Below are 24,675 nucleotides of genomic sequence, written 5' to 3'. Positions count from 1 at the left end.
ACTTCAATTTTATCAACAAGTTCAATTTGGTTCAGTCGCTCAGTCGTGTCAGACTCTCTGCAACCCCATGAACTGCAGCACACCAGGCCTCCCTGTCCATCACCAACTCCCGGAGTTTACTCAAACTCATGTCCATTGAGTCCGTGATGCCATCCAACCATCTTATCCTCTGTCGTCCCCTTTTCCTCCCGCCTTCAACCTTTCCCACCATCAGGGTCTTTTCAAATGAGTCAGGTCTTCGCATCAGGTGGATAAAGGATTGGAGCATCAGCTTCAGCATCAGCTCTTCCAATGAATATTCAGGACTGATTTCCTTTAGGATGGACTGGTTGGATCTCCTTGCAGTCCAAGGGACTCTCCAGAGTCTTCTCCAACACCACAATTCAAAAGCATCAATTCTAGTTTCATACATGATATTTTACATGTTTCAATGCCATTCTCCCAAATCTTCCCACCCTCTCCCTCTCCCAGAGTCCATAAGACTGTTCTATACATCAGTGTCTCTTTTGCTGTCTTGTACACAGGATTATTGTTACCATCTTTCTAAATTCCATATATATGCGTTAGTATACTGTATTGGTGTTTTTCTTTCTGGGACGACCCAGAGGGATGGTATGGGGAGGGAGGTGGGAGGAGGGTTCAGGTTGGGGAACACATGTATACCTGTGGCGGATTCATTTTGATGTTTGACAAAACTAATACAATTATGTAAAGTTTAAAAATAAAATAAAATAAAAAAAAAAAGCATCAATTCTTTGGCTTTCAACAAAGTGGGAAGTAAAGCTATCAAGTAGGATTAGAAAGGTATTCTATGTCTGTGGGTCTATCTCTGTTACCAAAGGGGAAAGGGGGGGGGAGGGATAAATTGAAAATTTGGAGTGAACAGATACACACTACAATGTATAGATAGATAAACAACAAGAACCTACTATATAGCACAGGGAACTATGCTCAATATTCCATAATAACCTATATGGGAAAAGAATATGAGAAAGAATATATGCATATACATATAGACACATGCATACATATATGTATGTGTAACTGAATCACTTTGATGTACACCTGAAACCTACACAGAATTGTAAATCAACTATACTTCCAAAAAAAAAGTATTAGGCTGGGGACATGAGGAAAGTGGGGAAGACAAAAAAGCTGCAGTTCTCTAAAAATGAATCAAACTTTTTGCCAATTCAGAGTGTTTCCCCATTAGTGCGAATTGGTGGTGCTCCCTAATGACACTGGATTCATGAACGGGTGAAGCGCAGGGAGATTCTGCCCCCTCATTTCTATTCCGGCTTTCACTTCTGAATGCTTTCTTTCACCTAACCCAAGTTATGCTGACATGATCTTTGACTTCCCACCAAGAAGCGTTCATTTTAACTGGCAGGCAAATCATATTACACTCTGAAGGCCCATCATGCTAAATGACCATTAAACCACTCCACTTAAGAACTGCCTCTCAAGACGGACGCCAAGCGCTTCACACAGTATCACTGCTTAATGCTCAGCATTTTATAGACAGGGAAATGTCATCAAAGATCTCAATGAGTTCCTCTGGTTGTAAACCAAACATCTGTGGCTGGTTAGCTGAGTCAGTTCATCTGTGAAGTGAAATGACCAAAGCCTTAGGTGGGAACCCTGTAAAGCTCTCTTCATATGGCTCTCTTGAGCATTTACTGCAGCCCCCTGAAATGAGACGACCCATGAAGGAGGCTCAGATTCGGAGAGGGTGTGGTGGCCACCGCCCCATCCACCAGCCTCCTCTCTCCTTATTCAGTGCGGCCCTTCCTGTGTGGGAGGCTCTTCTCCTTCCCAGACAGGCTGCCTCTGTTCCTTTCCCCAACTTCCTCCTCCCACCAGGGTTACTCTGTTGCCATGCGATCCCTCTCTGCTGCGTCCTTTGAACTCCAGTCTCACCTAGTAGCTTTCTCAGCTCATTCCAGCCTTTATGAGTCTCCCTAAAGTTCAATGCACACCCTTGGAAACTCTGTTCCATGGTTTGCGCTCACCCACTCAGTCGTGTCCGACTGCTCTTTGCTCATATGTGTGTACCCTGCAGTGCCCAGAGCCTGTCATGACCTGTGATATCACAGCTTCGAGGCAGAAGTAGACAAGGAAATCCAGATGCCTTTATTAAGCCAGACATTAAGGAGATTTGCAAAAATGTAGGAAAATGCTGTACTTCTCACTAGTCATTTTGCCTGTCATTTTTCATACAAAATTTTATTTGTGGTACCATATCACTATGAATAAAGCTAGTGGAGGTGATAGAATTCCAGTTGAGCTATTCCAAATCCTGAAAGATGATGCTGTGAAAGTGCTGCACTCAATAAGCCAGCAAATTTGGAAAACTCAGCAGTGGCCACAGGACTGCAAAAGGTCAGTTTTCATTCCAATCCCAAAGAAAGGCAATGCCAAAGAATGCTCCAACTACCGCACAATTGCACTCATCTCACACGCTAGTAAAGTAATGCTCAAAATTCTCCAAGCCAGGCTTCAGCAATACGTGAACCGTGGACTTCCTGATGTTCAAGCTGGTTTTAGAAAAGGCAGAGAAACCAGAGATCAAATTGCCAACATCTGCTGGATCATGGAAAAAGCAAGAGAGTTCCAGAAAAACATCTATTTCTGCTTTATTGACTATGCCAAAGCCTTTGACTGTGTGGATCACAATAAACTGTGGAAAATTCTGAAAGAGATGGGAATACCAGACCACCTGACCTGCCTCTTGAGAAATCTGTATGCAGGTCAGGAAGCAACAGTTAGAACTGGACATGGAACAACAGACTGGTTCCAAATAGGAAAAGGAGTACGTCAAGGCTGTATATTGTCACCCTGTTTATTTAACTTCTATGCAGAGTACGTCATGAGAAACGCTGGACTGGAAGAAGCACAAGCTGGAATCAAGATTGCTGGGAGAAATATTAATAACCTCAGATATGCAGATGACACCACCCTTATAGCAGAAAGTGAAGAGGAACTCAAAAGCCTCTTGATGAAAGTGAAAGTGGAGAGTGAAGAAGTTGGCTTAAAGCTCAACATTCAGAAAACGAAGATCATGGCATCCGGTCCCATCACTTCATGGGAAATAGATGGGGAAACAGTGGAAACAGTGTCAGACTTTATTTTTCTGAGCTCCAAAATCACTGCAGATGATGACTGCAGCCATGAAATTCAAAGACGCTTACTCCTTGGAAGGAAAGTTATGACCAACCAACCTAGATAGCATATTCAAAAGCAGAGACATTACTTTGCCAACAAAGGTCCGTCTAGTCAAGGCTATGGTTTTTCCTGTGGTCATGTATGGATGTGAGAGTTGGACTGTGAAGAAGGCTGAGTGCCGAGGAATTGATGCTTTTGAACTGTGGTGTTGGAGAAGACTCTTGAGAGTGCCTTGGACTGCAAGGAGATCCAGCCAGTCCATTCTGAAGGAGATCAGCCCTGGGATTTCTTTGGAAGGAATGATGCTAAAGCTGAAGCTCCAGTACTTTGGCCACCTCATGCGAAGAGTTGACTCATTGGAAAAGACTCTGATGCTGGGAGGGATTGGGGGCAGGAGGAGAAGGGGACGACAGAGGATGAGATGGCTGGATGGCATCACTGACTCGATGGACGTGAGTCTCGGTGAACTTCGGGAGTTGGTGATGGACAGGGAGGCCTGGTGTGCTGCGATTCATGGGGTTGCAAAGAGTCAGACATGACTGAGTGACTGATGTGTGTGTGTGTGTGTGTGTGTGTGTGTGAGATAATAGGCTTATATTCTAAATAAAGCAAAAATCACATGTCTCTAACATGTGCCTTTTGGTGTCTAATATGGTAAATATCAGTAGCTATAACTCTCATGCAAAAGAGGGCTTCTCTGATAGCTCAGTTGGTGAAGAATCCACCTGTAATGCAGACTCAATTCTGGAGGTGGGAAGATCCGCTGGAGAAGAGATAGGCTACCCACTCCAGTATTCTGGCCTGGAGAATTCCATGGACTGTATAGTCCATGGGGTCGCAAAGAGTCGGACATGACTGAGCGACTTTCACTTCTTCTTCATGCAAAAGAACTCTGTAATAACTTTTAAGAGTTCTTGGATGAAAACATTTGGGAATCACTGTGCTGTGCTTAGTCACTCAGTCGTGTCTGACCCCTTGTGACCCCATGAACTGTAGCCCACCAGGCTCCTCTGTCCATGGGATTCTCCAGGCAAGAGTACTGGAGTGGGGTGCCATTTCCTTCCCCATGGAAATCCCTTCTCTGTATCAATAAGGATATGAGATAAACATTTGTCAAAAGTAAGAAATAAATTTGACTGTGAAATCTGGATAAGACATAAAAAATACACCCACAGCAGAGTATGACTGTCTTTTATTGACATCTGGAACACTGAGCATTTTCCAAAGGATGGCTATAAGGTCCAGAGAACCCAACCCCTTTCTCATCCACCCCCACCACCTGTTCCTCCCCCAGGTTAGGGGTGGCAGGGACCAGGAAGGGGACCAGGGTCACATGGTGATCTCTGCTCCAGCAGCTCAGGTCAGGGGTGGAGACTCTACACAGCTCCCTTATAATCTCATGCAGATTACTTTCTAAGGCTGTAATAACAAAATAATAGAGAAGACTTGGAACAATTTTAAGGAAACATTATTTAAGTGTTGCTTGCAATTATTTCTTTCATAAAGAATTATCTTTCCAATAATCATGCCCCTGACTTATTTGTGTATTCATATAGGTGTGTGTAGAGAATAAGGGGTCGAGAGGCACATGGATTTGTTCGTATCTTACACTTGGGTTTGTCGACACCAGGGCATATCCATGTTCAAATGGTCCTCGCCAAATGTTTGCAATGAAACCCTTTAATCAAAGAAAAGTGGTAGAGGCAGAATATAAAGAACCTCCTGCCACATAACTTGCTGAAGAGCAGACACCAAGTTTACAACTTCCTCCCGTGTGTGTATTAGTCTCTCAGTCCTGTCCAACTCCTTGCGACCACATGGACTGTAGGCCACCAGGCTCCTCTGTCCATGGGATTCTTCAGGCAAGAACATGGCAGTGGGTTGCCATGCCCTCCTCCAGGGGATCTTCCCAATCCAGGGATCGAACCCACATCTCTTACCTCTCCTGCACTGACAGCCGGGTTTTTTTACCATTAGTGCCACCTGGGAAGCCCACAACTCCCTCGAGTCCTGCTAACTAGTTAACGAGCTCAAAAAGACTGCAAAAGGGTGGAAGTGGGTAAAAAGCCACTGGCTGCAAAGGAGAAGGCCCAGGTGCACATGATGGGTCCTGGACACACAGAACCAGCATGCCGGGGCACACGCTGGGCATCGGCAGTACCTGACACCCCTTCCTTCTGCAGGCGCAGTGACGATGTGTAGTGATGATGTGTAGACCTCGGAGGCACGCACTCCCCTGATGGGAGCCCAGCTGCCTTTGAGAGGCCATTGCTGTAACACGAGCAGCATAGGACGTCTCTGCCATGCTCCTGAGTGCAAGCTCAGTGGAGATTCTCAGGACAACTTGTCTGGGTTCTTATTCTAACTGTTACCACCCAGGCCAACTTCAGAGCTCTACGCATTTGTTTTTGTTTGCATTCCCAACCTTTGAGCTGGGAAAAAAGGAAAAAGAGAGAGAGACAGAGAAGGAAGGAAGACAAGAGGGAAGGAGGGAGGGAGAAGGGAAGGAGGCAGAAGTATTTTATGACAACAGAAAACACAGACTTCAGATTTCAGTGTCCATAAACAAAATGTCATTGGAACAGGACACATTCATTTGCATGTTGTCTTGCACTGATTTGCTTCTACAGCAGCAGACCTGAGCATGACAGAGATCACATGACCCGCACAGCCTGAAATATTTACTACCTAGTCCTTTACAGGCACAGCACTGGGGATGGCAAACACCCTCTTCCAACAACACAAGAGAGGACTTCACATGGACATCACCAGACGGCCAACACTGAAATCAGATTGATTGTATTCTTGCAGCCAAAGATGGAGAAGCTCTATACAGTCATGCAAAAACAAGACCAGGAGCTGACTGTGGCTCAGAGCATGAACTCCTTATTGCCAAATTCAGACTTAAATTGAAGAAAGTAGGGAAAACCACTAGACCATTCAGTTCAGTTCAGTTCAGTTGCTCAGTCATGTCCAACTCTTTGTGACCCAGTGAACCGCAGCACGCCAGGCCTCCCTGTTCATCACCAATTCCCAGAGTCCACCCAAACTCATGTCCATAGAGTCGGTGATGCCATCCAAGCATCTCATCCTCTGTCGTCCCCTTCTCCTCCCGCCTTCAATCTTTTCCAGCATCAGGGTCTTTTCAAATGAGTCAGCTCTTCACATAATGTGGCCAAAGTATTGGAGTTTCAGCCTCAACATCAGTCCTTCCAATGAATACCCAGGACTGATCTCCTTTAGGATGGACTGGCTGGATCTCCTTGCAGTCCACAGGAATCTCAAGAGTCTTCTCCAACACCACAGTTCAAAAGCACCAATTCTTCAGCGCTCAGCTTTCTTTATAGTCCAACTCTCACATCCATACATGACCACTGGAAAAATCATAGCCTTGACTAGACAGACCTTTGTTGGCAAAGTAATGTCTCTGCTTTTTAATATGCTGTCTAGCCTTCTAAGGAGTAAGCGTCTTTTAATTTCATTGCTGCAATCGCCATCTGCAGTGATTTTGGAGCCCAGAAAAATAAAGCCACCCACTGTTTCCACTGTTTCCCCATCTATCTGCCATGCAGTGATGGGACCGGATGCCATGATCTTCGTTTTCTGAATGTTGAGCTTTAAGCCAACTATTTCACTCTCCTCTTTCACTTTCATCAAGAGGCTCTTTAGTTCTTCTTCATTTTCTGCCATAAGGGTGGTGTCATTTGCATATCTAGACCATTCATTTATGACCCAAATCAAATCCCTTACAATTATAGAGTGGATGTGAGAAATAGATTCAAGGTACTCTGATAGAGTGCCTAAAGAATATGGACAGAGGTTTGTGACATTGTACAGGAGGCAGTGATCAAGACCATCCTCAAGAAAAAGAAATGCAAAAAGGCAAAATGGCTGTCTGAGGAGGCCTTACAAATAGCTGAGAAAAGAAGAGAAGTGAAAGGCAAAGGAGAAAAGGAAAGATATACCCATTGGAATGCAGAGTTCCAAAGAATAACAAGGAGAGATAAGAAAGCCTTCCTCAGTGATGAATGCAAAGAAATAGAGGGAAACATTAGAATGGGAAAGACTAGAGATCTCTTCAAGAAAATTAGAGATACCAAGGGAACATTTCATGCAAAGATGGGCACAATAAAGGCCAGAAATGGTATGGACCTAACAGAAGCAGAAGATATTAAGGAAAGGTGGCAAGAATACACAGAAGAACTGTAAAAAAAATATCTTAATGACCCAGATAACCATGATGGTGTGATTACCTGCCTAGAGCCAGAAATCCTGGAGTCTGAAGTCAAGTGGGCCTTAGAAAGCATCACTACCAAAAACCTAGTGGAGGTGATGGAATTCCAGCTGAGCTATTTCAAATCTTAAAAGATGATGCTGTGAAAGTGCTTCAGTTAATATGCAAGCAAATTTGGAAAACTCAGCAGTGGCCACAGGACTGGAAAAGATCAGTTTTCATTCCAATCCCAAAGAAAGGCAATGTCAAAGAATGCTCAAAGTACTGCACAATACACTCATCTTACATACCAGCAAAGTAATGCTCAGAATTCTCCAAATGAGGCTCCAACAGTATGTGAACTGAGAACTTCCAGATGTTCAAGCTGGATTTAGAAAAGGCAGAGGAATGAGAGATCAAATTGCCAACATCTGTTAGATCATAGAAAAAGCAAAAGAGTTCCGGAAAACATCGAATTTTGCTTTATTGACTACGCCAAAGCCTTTGAATGTGTGGATCACAACAAACTGTGGAAAATTTTTCAAGAGTTGGGGATCCCAGACCACCTTACCAGCCTCGTGAGAAATGTGTATGCAGGTCAAGAAGCAACAATTAGAACCAAAGAACAATGGACTGGTTCCAAATTGGGAAAAGAGTATGACAAGGCTGTCACCCTGCTTATTTAACTTCTATGCAGTGTACATCATGCAAAATGCTGGACTGGATGAAACAAAAGCTGGAATCAAGATTGCAGGGAGAAATATCAATAACCTCAGATACGCAGATGACACCACCCTTATGGCAGAAAGTGAAGAGGAACTGAAGAACCTCTTGATCAAAGTGAAAGAGGAGATTGAAAACGTTGGCTTAAAGCTCAACATTCAGAAAACACAGACCATGGCATCCAGTCCCATCACTTCATGGCAGATAGATGGGGAAACAATGCAGTGACAGACTTTATTTTCTTGGGCTCCAAAATCACTGAAAATGGTGACTTCGGCCATGAAATTAAAAGGCACTTGCTCCTTGCCAAACTATGACCAACCTAGACAGCATATGAAAAAGCAGAGGCATTACTTTGCTGACAAAAGTCCATCTAGTCAAGGCTATGGTGTTTCCAGTGGTCATGTACGAATGTGAGAATTGGGCCATAAAGAAAGCTGAGTGCTGAAGAAGTGATGCTTTTGAACCGTGGTGTTGGAGAAGACTCTTGAGAGTCCCTTGGACTGAAAGGAGATCCAACCAGTCCATCCTAAAGGAAATTAGTCTTGGGTGTTCATTGGAAGGACTGATGCTGAAGCAGAAACTGCAATACTCTGGCCACCTCATGCGAAGAGTTGACTCATTGGAAAAGACCCTGATGCTGGGAAAGATTGAAGGCAGGAGGAGAAGAGAACGACAGAGGATGAGATAGTTGGATGGCATCACCGACTCAATGGACAAGAGCAAGCTCCACAAGTTGGTGATGGACAGGGAAGCCTGGCATGCTGCAGTTCATGGGGTGGCAAAGAGTTGGACACGACTGAGTGACTGAACTGAAGCCCTTTACAGAAAAAGTCAGCAAACATCTGATCTAAGCACCTGAGGTCCCTATCCCTAGGACAAAACACATAAAATTCATGTTTTTGATTTTAATATCTGTACATTTTTCACCTTGGGAAAATTTAATGATATGGCAAAGCATGCTGATATTAGTTGAGTTTAAGATTTTGTAAACTTGAAAGATTCAGAATTCTGAATTCCACTTAGAATACCCAGAATACAGTGGTTAGGGACCAAATTCCTCTAACATGAGGACCTTCTAGAACCTTCTATTTACCTTCTGGGTGAAGAAATGACAGTATTCCTGAAGTCCTTCCAGTGTTTAACTACAGTAATTCCCCTACATACAAATGAGTTCCCTTCCAAGAGTGAGTTTGTAAGTCCAATTAGTTCATAAGTCCAACAAAGCTAGCCTAGGTACCCAGCTAACAAAGTGGCTATATACCACTGCTTTTATGCTTGCTTCTGGACATCCCGGGCTTGAAATAAAGACACTGGACTACTGTACTGTACATAGTAATGTAAAGTACACAAAAGCAGACCCACTTATCGAGGATGTGTGCACATGACAATGCACACCAGATCCGTGAACTAACTCATGTGATTGGGTGTGCAAATGAACATTTGCATCTTTGAAAGTTTGAAACTTTAAGGCTCATGTGTAGGGGACTTGAAGAGAAACTAAGTTTGTATTTATGATGCTATTGGGATCCTGCAATAACAAATAACTCCATGTAGTTAGTCTTAAGCAGCACCATGCAGATAAAGAAATTAAATTTGATTATTCAGAGTCTTTGCCTGCTTCTTCACAATACCTTCTTTCCATTCTTGTTGTTGTTCAGTCCCTATGCTATGCCCAACTCTTTGCAACCCCATATCCTGCAGCACGCCAGGCTTCCCTGTCCTTTACCATCTCCCAGAGTTTACTCAAACTCATGTCTATTGAGTTGGTGATGCCATCCAACCATCTCATCCTCTATCACCCCCTTCTCCTCCTGTCCTTAAACTTTCCTAGGATCTGGGCCTTTTACAATGAGTCGGCTCTTTGCATCAGGTGGCCCTAAGTACTGGAGCTTCAGTTTCAGCATCAGTCCTTCCAATGAATATTCAGGGTTGCTTTCCTCTAGGATTGACTGGTTTGACTCCTTGCTGCCCAAGAGGCTCTCAAGAGTCTTCTCCAGCACCACAGTTCAAAAGCATCAATTTTTCAGTGCTTGGCCTTCCTTATGGTCCAACTCTCACATCCTGGAAAAAACATAGCTTTGAATAGATGGACCTTTGTCAGCAAAGTGATGTCTCTGCTTTTTAATATGCTGTCTAGGTTTGTCATAGCTTTTCTTCCAAGGAGAAAGTGTCTTTCAGTTTCATGGTTGCATGATGTGGATGTTTACCCTTCTCACAATGAAGAGGAACAAACCAGTTCCTTTTCTAAATCTGAAACCTCATGGAAACAGCTCCACTAAGGCTGTGGCCATGAAGAGGCAGAAACAGGGTGATGGGCTGCATGTCTCCTGCACAAAGCTTTCCGTGAACTGGTGTGAGCAACGGCTCTCAGGCAGGCCAAAGGTCTCCCACTAGGACGGACCTTGACCCCAGAGCGCAGAAGTCCTGTGCAGAAGACTGGATGGAAGTCCTGCTATTATCCAGATCATAAAGATTCAAAAGAAGAAAAGGAGACATGTTGTGATCTTCTGGGGTTCTTTGCTTTTTTGCACAAGAAAAAAGTCCTAGGGTCTACTGAGAAATATCTGTAATCATTGCCTTGCCATCTTAGTTAGGGAACCTTGACAATGCCTTCCCATCCTAGCTTTACCTAAAAAAAAAAAAAAAAAAAATCCTAGGTTCCATATTGCCTTTCATTCTAAGAACAGAATTCAGTTTTCTTAATGTTCTTCTTGTAGAAAAGCCAAACAGCTTTCTCTCCGAGATACTGTCCATGTGAGGTTTAATGATCACAAGTGGACATTCCTGAAATCCAGTGGCATTAGTCCAGAGAAAAGCAATGAGGGCTGCCAGACTTAACAGATGGAAACACAGGACATGCAGTTAAATCTGGATCTCGGATAAATAAACAAAATATTTTCAGCATAACTATCTCCCCAAATATAAGTATATCTGAAATGAGGCATGGGCTATGTGGTGGTATGGTGCTCAGGCGTGTCCGACTCTCTGCGACCCCATGGACTGCAGCCCACCAGGCTCCTCAGTCCATGGACTTTTCTGGGCAAGAATACTGGAGTGGGTTGCCATTTCCTCCTCCAGGGGATCTTTCTGACCCAGGGATCGAACCTGTGTCTCCTGCATCTCCTGCATTGGTAGGCATGTTCTCTCCAGCTGAGCCACCAGGGAAGTCCATGCATGCACTATGTAAGACAAAAAGTATATTTGTTGATTATCTGAAATTCAAATTTAACTGGGCATTCTGTATTTTTCCTGACAATCCAAGGACAACTTTAATTGAAAATGCTTCTTGGTGGACAAGTAGTGGGGAAAGTTTGGTGACTATGTTGAGGTTACTCCTGGACGGTGACCAAGTTCGGTTCAGACCAGACCCAGACACCTTGAATCTTCATTCCTCCAATCTGCGAAGCATGAGGCGGCGTATGTAAACATTTCTTGGGTCTGCACTTAGAAGTAATTAAAAGTAATGACAGTCAGTTATAAGATAAACCTCCTTGATTTTTGACTACCTTAAATTGCTTGCATCCATATCTTACTGATTAATGTAACTAATTTGCAATACTTAGGTGAACCGAGTGGACAGAACTTTTTGGGCGCTTTGCGTTTCATTCTTGGCCATCATCATGAACTGTTATGATGAACGTCAGCAACTAAATAATGAGCAGGCATTTTCTCTTCGGGCATGATGTGTTTCCTCAACCTAATAAATCAGTATAAAACTTTACCTTGATACTCACCCACCTCATCATTTCAATGTCAGAAAAAAAAAAAAAAAAAGGGAAAGGGATTTACACCAACTAATCCAATTGCTTTCTCCAGACACAGGCTCCTAAGTGTTGCCCCAGACCATGTCTGACCTCTTGAACTCACAGAGGGGAAATTAAGGCAGACAAACCTAGCCGTGGTTTAAACCACGGTCATGTCACGATGTGCTAAGATTTAATCTCTGAGGTTCCCTAAGGCAAATAAGGTTGAGCAGAATAACCAAGTAAAGTAACATGTTGAAGAATGGTCTATTTTCAAAGGCTGAAAATGGCCCTAAACACTGAGCATTTAGAAAGAAGAAGCTACAGAAGCTCAGAGTTCCCATATTCCGTGACCAAGGCACAAGGACATTTGTCATCATCAGAGGGAGGCGAATTCAATGCAAAAACAAACCAAAAAACTTAGATAACTAAGTACAAGGAATATTTTGTCTTGGATGACTTTAAACAACTTCAAAAACACCACAGTGGACATAAAGCCTTATTTACCTCAGAGTTACTTTCACAGAATGGATAGAGAAGTGTTTCTTTTTCTTCATATTATTGATTGGCTTGAGCAAACCACAAAAGGAAAAGAAATTAGTTTCCTCTGAGTGGTCTCTGGAATGTTCAACCCAAAGAGCCCCACAGTGAAGTTAAAAGCCCCTCAATGTAATTCCTTGAGCATCCCATAGTAGGTCTAGCAGCTGGTCTCCCATTGGGAATACCTTTGGAACCTCATGTATTCATTTTCACACCTGGAAAATCCCACTGTTAGGGCATTTCAAGTAATTAAGTAGGGACCAGGATACAAATAAATATATGAAAAGAATGAACATTCTTAGTATATTGTATGTATTCAAGAATTATTTGATGAACAGAAGATCTAAATAGATATCTCTCCAAAGAAGACATAGAAATGACCAAAAAGCACATGAAAAAGTGCTCAGCATCGCTAATTATCAGAAAAATGCAAATCAAAGCTTTCTTGAGTTATTACCTCACATTGCTTAGAATGACCAACATCAAAATGTATACAAACAATAAATGCTGGAGAAGATGTAAGAAAAGGGAACCCCCCTACAGTGTTGGTGGGAATGTAAATTGGTGCAGCCTCTATGGAGAACAGTATGGAGGTTTTTAAAAAACTAAGCCTAGAGCTACAACATGGTCCAGCAATTCCACTCCTGGGCATACATCCAGAGAAAACCACAATCTGAAAGGATACATACACCCCAATATCCACTGAAGCAATAGTTACAACAGCCAAGACATGGAAGCAACCTAAATGTCCATCCACAGAGGAATGGACAAAGAAGATGTGGTACATATAACATACAATGGAATAGTACTCAGATATAAAGAGAACAAAATAATGCCATTTGCAGGAACAGGGGCACACCTAGACATCGTTACACTAAGTGAAGTAAGTTAGCCAGAAAATGACAAATGTAATATGTTATCACTCATGTGCAGAATCTAAAAAAAGATACAAATTACCTTATTTACAAATAGGAAGCAGAGTTACAGACATCAAAAAGAAACACGTGGTTACCAAAGGGAAAACGTGCTGGCCGGGACAGATTAAGGACACACACACTACTATATATAAAACAGAAACCCAACGAGGATCTACTGCACACCTCAGGGAAGTCTACGCAACAATCTGTTATACATTTATGAGAAAAGAGTCTACAAAAGAATAAATTTATGTATATGGTGTACGGGGGCTTCCCTGGTGGCTCAGCAGTAAAGCATCTGCCTGCCAATGCAGGAGATGCAGATTCAATCCCTGGGTCAGGAAGATCCCCTGGAGAAGGAAATGCAACTCACTCCAGTATTCTTGCCTGGGAAATCAAAGGACAGAGAAGCCTTACAGCAGACAGTCCACGGGGTCACAGTGAGTTGGACCCAACTTAGCAACTAAACAACAACAATATGTACATGGATAACTGAATCACTTGGCTGTACACTTGAAACTAATACAACATTGAAAATCAACTATACTTTAATAAAATTAAAATATTAAAAATAAAATCAAAATATTAACAAATAAAATAAATAAAAACCAAGAAAACACACACACACATACACAAGAATTGTTTGGGAGAAAACTGTTGGAAGTTCAGATTACCAGTCTCCAGAACAGAGATGCTCATATGATAGGTCTGAATTTCTCTGGGCTTAGTTTTGTTTTATTGACAATGCATGTTATATGTACTGATCATGTACTATGAGCAATGCGATGTGCTAAGCATGAAAAGTTCAACAATATAAGTGTACTCTATCCTTTCTTAAAGGTTTACCATCAGTTGACTATGTCATTTTTCAGAGCAGATCTATAAGGGACAAGTTCTCTTCCTGCTTTATAGAAGGGAAAGCTGAAGTCAAGACCACAGAATATGCTAAAAAAAAAAAAACCTAGCCAGTGTGCACAGAAATCAAGTCCAGAAACAGGTAAGTTCATTCATTCACTCATTTCTTATTACTCTCATATCTCCCCAACTACTTTCTTTCCTCTTTGACCCCACTACTCTAGGCTGCTTACTGTCCCCTGAGCCTCCCACACACACGTATCAGCTGCCCCGAGACCTTGGCTGTTTTCCTTTTGCCTGAAGGGTTTTTCCCATCATCGCTGGATGCACTTATTCACTTCCTTCAAGTATCACCTTCTCAGTGAGACCTTTCACAACCGTATTATTTTAAATGATACCCTTCCCCTCCCCCAGAACACCCTGGCTGCCTGCCTTCTTTCCTGTCCTTCCAAAGCATGGAATGGCATGGATAAAGTGAAGACACTCCATCTTCACAAGCGTTAGGTGCAACACACCAATCTCTCTGAGTGGTTCGGGTATGTGTATACATGTAATTATTTCCTGCCTGTGTCCCCAGGTAGTTCTCAAAATTAGCAGCATCAGAATCACCAGAAGGATTTTATTTTAAAAGAATTTTTAAAAAGTAATTGTTTTTCACAATTTTTGGCCATGTCACATGGCATGTGGGATCTCAGCTACCCGGCAAGGGACTGAACTCAAGCTCCCTGCACTGGAAGAATGAGTCTTCACCACTGGACCACCAGGGAAATCCAGAAGGATGCTATAGAATACAGACTCCTCATTCTCGCCCCAGACATCTGATAGAAGGGATGCCAACAGTTCAGGTCAGCCCACCATTTGAACAGCTTTGCCCTAACAACTGCTTCCCACCTGGGGTGCTCCTGGAACCAGGGAGACGTATCACCATCTAGAGACGTTTTTATAGTCAGAAGTGAGGTAAGGGAGCTACTTAGCATCTTGAATGCTAAAGAGCCTATCACTTACCAGACGGCCACCAAAACATAGAATTATCCAGCCCCAAGTATCAGAAAAAAAAAAAAAGAGAGAGACATCACTTTGCTGACAAAGGTTGGTATAGTTAAAGCTATGGTTTTTCCAGTAGTCAAGTACAGATGTGAGAGCTGGTCTATAAAGAAGGCTGAGCACCAAAGAATTGATGCTTTCAAACTGTGGTGTTAGAGAAGACTCTTGAGAGTCCCTTAGACAGCAAGGAGATCAAACCAGTCCATCCTAAAGGAAATCAACTCTGAATATTCACTGGAAGGACTGATGCTGAAGCTCCAATACTTTGGCCCCCTGATGTGAAGAACTGACTCATTGGAAAAGACCCTGATGCTGGCAAAGATTGAAGGCAGGAGGAGAAGGGAATGACAGAGGATGAGATGGTTGGATGGCATCACCGATTTGATGGACATAAGTTTGAGTAAACTCCAGGAGATAGTGAAGGACAGGGAAGCCTAGCGTGCTGCAGTCCATGGGGTCACAAAGAACTGGACACGACTGAGGGCCTGAACAGCAACAAAAAAACGTCAGTAGTGCCGAGACTGAGAAACCCTTCGCAAGATCAATATATCAGTACCTAGAAAGGTTGTTAAAATCTATACTGTGGGACTGCACCCCCAAAGTTTCTGACTTTTAAGTAGGTCCAGTGACTGAAAATGTTCTACTAATTACTCAAGTAATGGAGATGCCGTTGGCCTAGGGCCTGCTCTTGGAGAAGAATTTAGTGCAGGAAGGCTCCACCAAGCAGGGATCGTGGTCTCTTTCACTCACTGCTGTTACCCTAGCAACAGAGGGTGGCAGAGTGCAGTCACTCAAATTTCTCATTTTTTAGTAACAGAACTCTCTTATCCTAGCCCCCAACAAAGTGATTTTAATACCAGTGACCCTCATCATAGACACTGAGGAACCAGAGTTTTTTGTCTGTCATTGTTTTGGAAGCAACGTTGAGATCCCTTTTCTCCCCAGTGACTTCTCAGCTCTTCAAAGAAGCCTGGTGGGAGTGCCTGCGTGAGCCCAGGAGCCCCTAACTGTCCACTCAGAGGGTGTGCAGGTTACGTCTCCACAGCAAGAGCCTCCATAAAATCAGCCACGTGCAAGTCCTGATATTCGATATTTATTTATGTATGATGGAACAATACGGTCCTATGACCACTGTCAAGCAATTCCTGTGGTCAAAAAGTAAGGCCAGAGAATTCACACCCACCCACACATACACACACACACAGGACCTGCATAAACACACAGGGACTTCCCTGGTGGTTCAGCGGCTGTGACTCTGCACTCCCAACACAGGGGGCCTGGATAAGGAACTAGATCCCGCATGCCGCCACAAACGGGCCTGCGTGCTGCACTGAAGAGTAGGTGCAGCCTAAACAAGTAACTTTTTAAAAAACCCTACACATCCACTTAGTTCTCAAATCTGATGCTTGAGTGAGTTTCCCAGCATTTTAACATATGGGGTTTGGGGTGTCTTTTCGAATATACTTTGGCGTCTACAACCTCATCTGTGGCATTAGCTCTAAGAGAGTATCTTCCAGGCACTGGCTGCTATCTCTGCTTACATCATTTTCTGGGGGATACTACGTTCAGCTCCTTTTAACCTGTGCCCAGGACTACCAGTGGAGGCATCGATCTCCATAATTCAAACACGTCTGATATCTTAGATTCAATTGCCCCACTGAAGACAGGCGTTTGATGAAGACCTGGTGAATGCGAGGTTTAATGGCTAACGTGAAGACACTCCATCTTACAAATCTCTTTTCACTCACGTGGACTCATCAGCCAGTGCTATTGATTTGCATTTACCAACTGAATTTTCTATTGTTTTTGGATGTTAGTATCCTCAGCCAATGCCTGCAGGCTGTTAGTTTCAGGGTGAAGCTTGCCCACTGAATTGAGAAAGCGGAAACATCCATGATGGCTAAGAGAATCCAACATATATCAGAAAAGAGACAGTATTTCATTGACTGTCTTCATCTTACAGTGATGAGAATCAACACAGAAATAATAAAAATATTTTTTAAATGAACACAGTTCACTGTTTTGAAAAATAGCATTACTGAGTTGTCATTTACGTGCTGTATTCATGTGCCTGACGCACAGTGAGGCCAAACAAACGGAAACATCTGAGTCTGGAGCAGAGAAAGGTTTATTGTTGGGCAGAGCAAAGAATACTGGTGGCTCACGCTGAAAAGACCCAAACTCCCCAACGGTTATCAAGGAAGGGCAAATTTGGAGCGGAGGGCTGCAGAGTGTCTGACCTTCCTCTGATTGGTTGGTGGGGAGGTAACAGGGTGACGTTCCAGGATCTCAATCATCAGCCTTCTGGGTCCAGCCAGTGCTGAGTTCACATACTGTGTTCAGTCCCAAGTCTCCATCCTCTACCTGGGTGGGGGCCTTATTCCTCCAGAAGAACTCAGAGATCTGTGTGAGATTGTTAAGTGTACATCCCTTGAGGAGGAACTAGGACTCTGCCTTATCACTGCACTCAGTTCAGTTCAGTCGCTCAGTCGTGTCCGACTCTTTGTGACCCCATGGACTGCAGCACACTAGGCCTCCTTGTCCATCACCAACTACGGGAGATTACTCAAACTCATGTCCATCGAGTTGGTGATGCCATCCAACCATCTCGTCCTCTGCCTTCCCCTTCTCCTTCTGCCTTCAATCATTCCCAGCATCAGGGTTTTTTCCAATGAGTCGACTCTCAAAGTATTGCAGCTTCAGCTTCAGCATCAGTCTTTACAATGAATATTCAGGGTTGACTTCCTTTAGGATTGACTAGTTTGATCTTCTTTCAGTCCAAGGGACTCTCAAAAGTCTTCTCCAACACCACAGTTCAAAAGCATCAATTCTTCGGTGCTCAGCATTCTTTATGGTCCAACACTCACATCCATACATGACCACTGGAAAAACCATAGCTTTGACTAGACAGACCTTTGTCGGCAAAGTAATGTCTCTGCTTTTTAATATGCTGTCTAGGTTGGTCATAGCTTTTCTTCCAAGGAGCAAGCATCTTTTAATTTCATGGCCGCAGTCACCATCTGCAGTGATTTTGGAGCCCAAGAAAATAAAGTCTGTCACTGCTTCCATTGTTTCCCCATCTATTTGCCATGAAGTGATGGGACTGGATGCCATGATCTTAGTTTTTTGAATGCTGAGTTTTAAGCCAGCTTTTCCACTCTCCTCTTTCACTTTCAGCAAGAGGCTCTTTGGTTCTTCTTCACTTTCTGCCATAAGGGTGGTGTCATCTGCATATTGGAGGTTACTGATAATTTTCCCGACAATCTTGATTCCAGCTTGTGCTTCATCCAGCCCAGCATTTCGCATGATGTACTCTGCATAGAAGTTAAATAAGCCGGGTGACAATATACAGCCTTGATGTACTCCTTTCTCAATTTGGAACCAGTCCACTGTTCATTGTCTGGTTCTAACTGTTGCTTCTTGACCTGCACACAAATTTCTCAGGAGGCAGGTAAGGTGATCTGGTATTCCCATCTCTTGAAGAATGTTCCAGTTTGTTGTGATCCACACCATCAAAGGCTAGTGTAGTCAATAAAGCAGAAGTAGATGTTTTTCTGGAATTCTCTTGCTTTTTCTATGATCTAATGGATGTTGGCAATTTGCTTGCTGGTTCCTCTGCCTTTTCCAAATCCAGCTTGAACATCTGGAATTTTCAGTTCATGCACCATTGAAGCCTGGCTTGGAGAATTGTGAGCATTACTTTGCTAGCGTGTGAGATGAGTGCAAATGTGCAGAAGCTTGAGCACTCTTTGGCACTGCCTTTCTTTGGGGTTGGAATGGAAACTGACCTTTTCCCGTCCTGTGGCCACTGCTGAGTTTTCCAAATTTTCTGGCATATTGAGTGCAGCACTTTCACAGCAGCATCTTTTAGGATTTGAAATAGCTCAGCTGGAATATCACTGCACCATTGCTTCTTAATTCTCTTTCCTTTGTTTCTGCATTCCCTAATTAGCAGCTGTCTGAATCTGTCACTTGGAATTTACGGAAGGTCTCCAAACAAAAACCAGGGGACAGGGAAACACTTCTGTCACTGGGAGGGCCCTCTAGGGTCCAGCTCTGTTTCAATCCCTTCTTTTCTTTGAAACTCCTCCATCTTGAGGGGGAACAGATGTGTAACAAGAAAGGGAATAAAGTTTTAGATACAGGACACTCCATTTCAAATTCACCTGTAAAAGTGTACAAAGCAATGATTTGGGGTAAAACCATATAAATGGAAGGAAACTATTGTGGTCTTTTGTGCCTGGCTGCTTTTACCTAGAACAGTGTTTTTGAACTTCATCTGTGCTGTAGCATGTATCAGTACTTCATTCAATTTTGTTGCCAAACAATATTCAGTGTCTAGAATATATTGTGGCTGTTGTTTAGGTGCTCAGTCCTGGCCAGTTCTGTGATATCATGGTCTGTAGCCTGCTGGGCTCCTCTGGCCATGGAATTTCCCAAGCAAGAATGTTGGAGCGGGTTGCCATTTTCTTCTCCAGGGGATCTTCCTGACCCAGGGATGGAATCCATGCCTCCTACATCTGCAGGCGGATTCTTTACCACTGAGCCACCACGGAAGCCCCGTCTAGATATAGTGCAATTTGCTTATTCAGTCAGTAGTTGATGGACTTTTGTTTTGGCTGCTAGGAGTAATGCTTCTATGAATATCTGTGTACAAGTGTTTATGGGGACATATTTTCATTTCCCTTGGGCAGATCCCTATAAATAGAATTTCTGGGTCATATGGTATACCTATCTTTAACATTTTAAGAGAATGCCAAACTGGTTTTTAAAGTGCTTTCATATTAAAATCTCATGAGCAGTGTCTGTGGTTCCGCTTTTCCCACATGCTCTCTAATACTTGCCCAACTCCAGTTCACTCTAAATGCTGAAATAAGAGTGATTTTAAACGCACCTAACATTTTACCGAGCGACTAGTTTATGCAATGTTCTCTAAATAATTTGGGTTGACCAAAAAGTTCATTTGGTTAAGGAATACATTGTTCAAGAAAGGTCTTAGTGGAAATGAATAAGTGGTCTTTTATTTTTGCTTAAAACGGAATGAACTTTTTGGCCAATCCAACAATTATTGTTAAACTATCACTGACACAATGGGATATTAGCAAGGGTTTACAGGTAAAGAAAGGAGGCTCAGAAAAGTTCAACAGTTGCCCATGGCACCCCAGCAAGCAGGTGGCAGGATCTGAATTCAGTGACAGATGCATATGACACAAAACTCAACTATAAAAGTTATTCACACAGAAGTTAAGACATGTTTGAAATATAATGTGGCCAAGACACTGCTGTTAACGTCACTAAAGAGAGGACTCAACAATGTTAAACTCTTCCTAATAACTATGGATTTTCCTTCTTTCTACATTTTTATCAGAGTAGAGTTGACTTACATGTTGTGTTAGTTTCAGGTGTACAGCAAAGTAACTCAGTTACATACACAGGCATGTATGTTACTGTTGCATACATGCATACATAATAACTACAGATTTTCTTTTGAAGGAATTATGCTGAAATTCTAGAGAACAATTTCACCTCAAAATTCTCTCTTCACATGTCAAATCCCACAGCTGTAGTTTTGATTCAGGATTTAACTAGCAAGTTATTTATGACAATCAAAACTCAGATGAAACACACTTCATAGCAATGAAATTGCTGAATGGTTTTTATCAACTGTGCTGAATCATTTGCCACTATCTACAGATGGGGATTCCGACAACTGCTGTCCATGCGTGAGTGCTCAAAAACACTGACTGCAGCTTCCGAAGTCCTGCCTGCGATGGCGGAGCGCTGCCGTCCCGGCCGACTCCCACAGCGTCCCAGACAGGCTGCCCCGGCCGACTCCCACAGCGTCCCAGACAGGCTGCCGGCAGAGGGTGAGCCCCAAAGCCGCGGGGCGGAACTGCTCCCGTTCAACGCCCCCCACCCTTCTGCAGCCAGCCCACGCGACCTACCCACTCAGCTGTCGCCAATCACGAATCCATCTGATCTGTTCACTGTCATTCAAAGGGCCTTTTTGTTGTCTCAAAGCCTAGCTCATCTATGCCTTGGAGATGCTCTGAACTAGAAATGTCCAACATTTCAGAACAGGTACTTTTATTCCCCTGGGATTTACTATTTGGTCTGTTTGACCCACGTGGTTTGCAAATGAATGCCTGTTTCCCTCTTTTGTGTCAGAATATCTGATGATGTACATCATTGCTACTCAAAGTATGGCCCCTAGATCGACAACATCAGCATCCCTGGGGAACTTGTTAGAAATGCAGAGTTTCAAGCTTCATCCCTAATTGATCAGATTCTGCCATTCACCCATCCACCCAGGTTGATTCCTATTTGCTAGATCTTTTCTTGTAGCTAGTGTGGACTTTCAGGTCTAACCCGCAGACCCAGAACCTCACCTGACCCTGAAAGTCTGCCCCTAGCAGGAGTAACAGCAGAAGCTTTTCCTCCTCTCCACACAGGTTTCTGCCCTCTGCCTGGAAACATATTAAAGTCATTCTATTTTAAACAACACAAATCTCTTGACCCCGCTGCCTCTGTGAGGAAGAGTGCATTACTGCTCACATTGACGTGCTTCCTCTCTTTGCAGCAGTGCTAAACAACCCCATCCCAGGTTTGCCTCTATGACTTCTTCTGGCCAAGGAAATGGAAGCAAAGGCAATGCGTGTCGTTTCTAGGCCGAAGCTCTCAAAGTCAGCTGTGCCCTGCCCTCCCCATCCTCACTACCACAAGACCGACAACGGCCCAGATGAAAGGGATTCTGTCGACCTGAGTCCAGAGAAAAGACAGTGCAGAGCAAACCGAGGGTGACCTGCGGAGGGCAAGTAGATGAGCTGCTGAAAGCCACAGGGACGCGGGCTCCGTCTGTTACAGTGGCCCTTAGCATACGCTGACTGACATGCACTGAGCCCCTATTTTGTTTCTCCTTTTTACATTTAAAGAAAAAATAGGAAAGAGTATATCTAAAGACATAAATACTATTGAAAGGCACACTTATATCTCAATTCTCTAGTGTTTACAGTGTCCCCTCGTCCACCTCTGCCAAGTTTTTTTTAGAGTTATCATTATTCTAATTTCCAGATTCCTCCCAGGCTACACAATAATTTTTATTTTTTTCTTTACAACAGGGATCAGTAAATTAATTCTGTACATGTAGACAGAAAGCATTTGGGGCTATATAGACCAAATAGTCTCCTTCAGAATTAATCAACTTTACCATGGTAGCATGAATGCACTCTTAGAAACTATATAAATGAAAGGATGCAGTTCTGTTCCAATAAAACTTTCCTGATCCAAGTTTCAAAACTTAGGGGAAAACTTCCTTGTTCCACACTTTAACCCCTCTAAACCAAGCCAGGCACTAAGTACTCACAGAACCACCTGAAAGGGGAGTAGGTATCTTTCAGCATAAACCTATAATTTTATAGATAAAGAAATTATTACCAAAATAAATTAAAAAGTCATGTCAAAAACAAAACTCTAGTTAATGCTATGCACACTGAAATATTAAGGGAGAAATGTACTTATGTCTTCAATTTACTTTGTTTTTAAAAAAAATATTTATTTATTGTGGTTGTACCATGTCTTAGGTATGGCAGGAGGGACCTTAGAGCTTTGCTGAGGAATGCAAACTCTTAGTTGTGGCATGAGGGATTTAATTCCCTGACTCGGGATTGAACCTGGGCCCCCTGTAATGCGAGTGCAGAGTCTTAGCCACTAGACCATCAGGAAAGTCACTCTTCAATATACTTTGAAACACATAAAACAATAAGATGGATTGATGAATGGGTAAAGGGATAGATGGATACACAGATCTGTGAAAAATCAAGGATAGTAAAATGTTAGGATATGGATGGTGGATATATGGATAGTCACTGTGAAAATCCTTTAACCTTTCTGTCTGTTTGAATTTTTTTTTGTAATAAAATACTGGAGGGGTGAGAATGCTGAAGCTAAAGTTTACAGGCCTCAGGTAGAATCAATTGATTTGTGAAATATAATTCTACTTGATAAATATCCCATGGAGAGTTATCAAACAGTTTAAAAAACTGATATAAGTTAGGCCTTGAGACATCAGCTCAAATACTTCCACGTTTATTCAAAAAATACCTGAGCTCTCAATATATGGCAGGTAGTGGGACACAACGGTGAAAAGACAGAGGTGGAATCTGCAGTTTAACAGGAAAGAAAAGGGCTTCCCCGGGGGTGCAGTGACAAAGAATCTGCCTGCCAAGGCAGGAGACACAAGCGATGTGGGCTCAGTCTCTGGTTGGGAAGATCCCCTGGAGCTGGAAATAGCAACCCACTCCAGTATTCTTGCCTGGAAAATTCCGTGGACAGAGGAAGCTATAGTCCACAGAGTCAGAAAGAGTTGGATACAACTGAGCCCACATGCATAGGAATGCAGGAAAGAAAAACTAGCCCATCCCTGGTGGGTCTGAAACTCTCTACCACCATCGTCTGTACTTTCCATTAAGTGCTTCGTGTTTATCATGTTGTGATAAAGAGCCTCCTTTCTCTGGGAGCCCACAAGATCCCTGAAACACAGGGATTTGTGCATGGAGGTTAGTCCCTTCTACATGGTATCCAACAAAGCTCGCTCTCGTGTTTGTTCATAAAGAGGGCTCTGGATACTGGTAATAAGAAGGTGTTGCCAAGGAGATGATGTGTCTTTATTTATATGAAAGGCGGACCTCTACCATCACATCTCCAGCAGTTGTGCAATGGCTGAAGTTGTGCAATGGCTTTTACCCCTCTGGAGGGCAGAGTCAATGAATTCTTGTCCTTTCATAGACTAAGAAAAGCCAGCAATCAAGAGAATGGTCATATACAAATACCTTATGATAATCACATATGTGGAATTTAAAATACAACAGAAATGAACTTATCTATGAAAGAGAAACAGACTCACAAACATAGAGAACAAACTTGTGGGAGCCGAGGGGGAGGGGTGCGGGGAGGGGTGGATTAGGAGTCTGGGGTCACTGGATGCAGACTAACACATATAGGGTGGATAAACAAGGCTCTACTCTTCAGCACAGGGACCTATACTCAGTGTCCTGTGATAAACATTATGTAAAAGAATATGAAAGAGAATACATATATATATATATGTGTGTGTATAATTGAACCACTTTGCTATACAGCAGAAATTAACGCAACATTATAAATCAACTGGAGAAGGCAATGGCACCCCACTCCAGTACTCTTGCCTGGCAAAGCCCATGGACAGAGGAGCCTGGTGGGCTGCAGTCCATGGGGTCGCTAAGAGTCGGACATGACTGAGCATCTTCACTTTCACTTTTCACTTTCATGCATTGGAGAAGGAAATGGCAACCCACTCCAGTGTTCTTGCCTGGAGAATCCCAGGGACGGCGGAGCCTGGTGGGCTGCCACAGAGTCGGACACGACTGGAGCGACTTAGCAGCAGCAGCATAAATCAACTATACTTCAATAAAATGTTTTAAAAGAAACAAGAGCA

General features: G+C 43.1%; 1 long non-coding RNA gene across 3 annotated transcripts in view; it reads right to left on the bottom strand.

Annotated features, from left to right (window-relative positions):
• Positions 1 to 4,348: 4,348 nt before the first annotated feature.
• Positions 4,349 to 24,675, bottom strand: part of LOC129644582 (uncharacterized) — a 42,858-nt gene continuing 22,531 nt past the window's right edge. For 2 of the 3 annotated variants that reach the window (XR_008710847.1, XR_008710846.1), the window contains exons 2-3: positions 11,210 to 11,283; positions 4,349 to 4,584 (exon numbers count right to left, since the gene is read on the bottom strand). This is a non-coding gene — a long non-coding RNA (uncharacterized LOC129644582). Of the gene's footprint in view, positions 4,585 to 7,689; positions 7,764 to 11,209; positions 11,284 to 24,675 lie in introns of all 3 variants that reach the window. The other variant, XR_008710845.1, reaches the window with a different exon arrangement.

This window comes from Bubalus kerabau, chromosome 2, assembly GCF_029407905.1.
Source record: "Bubalus kerabau isolate K-KA32 ecotype Philippines breed swamp buffalo chromosome 2, PCC_UOA_SB_1v2, whole genome shotgun sequence".
NCBI classification, from domain to species: Eukaryota; Metazoa; Chordata; class Mammalia; order Artiodactyla; family Bovidae; genus Bubalus; species Bubalus kerabau.
Note: the sequence above shows the minus strand (reverse complement) of the source record. Positions and strands in the feature narration are given on the sequence as shown.